This window comes from Brassica oleracea, chromosome C9 (assembly GCF_000695525.1).
Source record: "Brassica oleracea var. oleracea cultivar TO1000 chromosome C9, BOL, whole genome shotgun sequence".
NCBI lineage: Eukaryota > Viridiplantae > Streptophyta > Magnoliopsida > Brassicales > Brassicaceae > Brassica > Brassica oleracea.
This window is the reverse complement of record NC_027756.1, coordinates 8728772-8732134: the sequence shown is the minus strand read 5'-3', so window position 1 is coordinate 8732134 and position 3363 is coordinate 8728772. Positions and strand designations below refer to the sequence as shown.

Below are 3363 nucleotides of genomic sequence, written 5' to 3'. Positions count from 1 at the left end.
TGGACATTAAACAAATTATGACATAAAAACCTTATTTTTTCCCTCGAACATATTCTTGAAAAAGTGAACAATACTGTTTTCACGGTTGAATTATTTTGACTTTTATCTTACATATGGTTTTGAAAGCTTTCAAATCAACCATCAAACTGATACATGCCATTTCATTTTAATGTTTTTAGTCGTATACTTAAGGAAAACTTACGTTTTTGTAATTTAAAGTCGTCTTAAAAAATTCAAAATATAGCATATAAGAAAAAATATAACATATAAGAAAAATATAACATATAAGATGTCCTCATTTTTTAAAAAAAATTAACATGTAAGGTTTTCTCATTTTTTTAATTTAATGTCATTTTAAAAAATTCCAAATATAACATATAAGAAAAAAAATCTAATTTTTTTATTATATGGTTAATGTGATTGTTTATTTTTTTTAATAATATATAATTAGACAAAATGAAGAAGAATGCAAAACTTGTTATCAAATCTTTATTATTCATAATCATTAATTGCCGTATATATGTAAATCATATTAGGTAATTCCGTAGCTTTTATTTAAGGAAATAATACACATTTCTTATATTTTAGGTTAATATAATGTTCTCTAGTGTTATATAATTATGGAATAATGTGACACCATTAGATTAAACTATACTTTATATTAGATGCTATAGAATTTAGAAAGCATTTAGAGTGCCATCTAAGATTTGGGTTTTTTTTAATTAATACAAAATTAAAGTTCTAACTTTTCAAATGCTTCTCAGTTAATATATAGAGGATGTTAGTTTAAAAAGTAACTAGGTGACCGGCCCGCACCCTGTGCGGGCATAAGAAAATTCAAAATATGGACTAAATCTTATATGATTTTATAAGTAACGGATTTTATACTATGTCAACAACCGTCTTTGGGAGAATTCATCAGGCGTGGAAAAAAGATCGCACACCAATTTGAGATGGACGAGAGGGAACAAAGTAACTTCAGTATGAAGAGGCAGATATTGTGTGTACCGTGTACGTATAATTGCAACGTCCATATTTTCTTTGTATGTTTACGAAGAAACTTTCATTCAAAATATGGAATAAATATTGCATAGTTTTAGAAAATTCAGATTTTATATTATCATTAATTAGAAATGTATTGTATATCTGTCGTTAAAATCTATGATGGAGAATAAAATATTTTGTTTCCATTAATAATAAAATAAACTTTTGTGTAGACATAATAAAGACAGCAGTGAAATTCATAATAAATTGGTTTTTAGTTGGGTATTACAAATGGGCTGAGACTTTTGTGTAGACATAGTAAACTTTTGTGTAGACATAATAAATTGGTTTTTAGTTGGGTATTACAAATGGGCCGAGACTGTATTACTACCAATAAAATTCTAATAAGGGGGATCGGTTTGATAATAACGTTACGCTTAGTAAAATTTCGGTTACATTTTTTGTGATTTAGTATTTCAAATGGGCTAACTTTGTATTTATGCCAATTTGAGCTTAATACAAAATCTATTGTCAGAACCACCTCAAAGAACTCTCTGAAACTGGAATTTTACCAATGTAATGATTCTAAAACGTTACCGATTGACATAAATACTAAATCAAAAGTCAGAGCCAACCAAAGAAAATGTTGTCTGGTTTAGATTGGAACTTGATAAATTTTTATTCCAATTAAAAGCAAAAAACAAAGATGGTCGGACCAAAATCTTAAACAAAACCAAAGACAAAGATACTCAGACAAAGTTTAAAAAAATGAAGCAAAAACAAAGCCATAACACTATAAATGACAGCAACTCATTAAAAAGAGACAGCTCACTCGCCCTTGAGTTTCTTTTGAGAGAGTTTCTTGTTAACAGAGTGTTGATCCTCAAGGCAACTGTCGTCATCTTGTTCGCTTTTTCTTTTGGACAAAGGAGTTGCTGTAAAACCAACAAAACCAGAGGAAATATCATCTGCGGACTCCAACATTAGTACCTGCAAGAAAAGATTTAATCGTATCACTATTATGCTCCTATAACAATCAAATTAATCGCAGGTATAAGCGGAAAATTACCGGGTTAGATTTAGGAGGCAAATCAGCAAATTCCTCAACCATTTCACGGTCATCAGTAGCCAATCGAACAACATACTGAGAACTCTTTCCTTTGATGTTATCAGCGTCAACTGAAATCTCAAAAAGGACTCTCTAACCAAAGAGATCGCTCACTGCTTCAGGCAAGAAGTCTTCATCTTCATTCTACAATTACATAGATAGCGGTCGGCTAATATAATTTACTGTGTTAATTGATGTACAATGGAATTTATAAATGAACCTCGTCATAGAGTTCAGCAGCAGAATGACGCACAATTGCTTGAGCATTAGCATCAAACAACAGAAAATTAGCCTCACCGCTATCGTCCTTGACATTGGCAATTAATTTGAACCTGAACAAATCCAAAGACAAAACGTCACCTTGCTTTGAACTCCTCAATAAAATCGAGTGTTGGGTTGAGCAGGATATGGGTTGAATTATACCCGCTAGATATGGAGTAAGCACCTACAAAGTATATTAAGCTTATTAATATGTTATGCTCAGTAACATTTTACACAAACCGGAAGAATATTATTTACCTTTCCACTCTTTAACAGAACAGAATCTGATCACACAAATAATCATGGTGGACATGTTACTCCTACTGTAAGTGTATACTTGTTTGGCATAACTACCCCACAGAGTACACATCATCTTCACATTACTGTATAATATAAACTTAAGTTAAATACAGTTAATAGATGTTTTCTTAGCAAAGTATAAATAGATTAAAAATCTTTCACTTTACTTACTTTACTTTGGGTCACACAACTCAACCAAGAGCCTCATGTTGTCTTTTAAAAAATATATAATATAAGTAAATAAAACATTTTAAAAAATGGAAAAAGTACATTAAGATTTAAACATCTATTTTAAAATGTATATCTATCTTAAAATTGTAGTAAATTATATAAAAATAAAAATACCACATTAAACAAAAAAAAAATAAAAATGTATAGTTTTACATCAAGAAAGTCCCTATAAAATTCATTATTCCATCAACATCAACCTCACACTATCAAGGAAAACTTCAAAGCGCTCGAGCAAAAAAATGGTTCCACCATCAACTCTTGCCGTCCCAAAAACCTTTAATGACCTTGAAGGAGATTTTTACAACAACAAACTTTTTGTTAGGTGGATTCATTGTTGGGAAACCCGCAACTTCCAAAAGCCAAACCTATCGGAATTGAATTGATTTTCATTGACTCAAAGGTATTCTTACAAATTTAAATTAATCTAATCCATAATTTTATTGTTAATATTCATACTAACTCTTTCATGATCAAACCAT

General features: G+C 29.9%; 1 long non-coding RNA gene across 1 annotated transcript; it reads right to left on the bottom strand.

The window, feature by feature from the left end:
• Nucleotides 1–1752: 1752 nt before the first annotated feature.
• LOC106317706 lies at nt 1753–2427 on the bottom strand. Its single transcript, XR_001265212.1, has 3 exons — nt 2313–2427; nt 2054–2236; nt 1753–1974 (listed from the first exon to the last, which is right to left on the bottom strand). It is a non-coding gene; the product is annotated as an uncharacterized LOC106317706 (long non-coding RNA).
• Between the last annotated feature and the right edge of the window lie 936 nt (nt 2428–3363).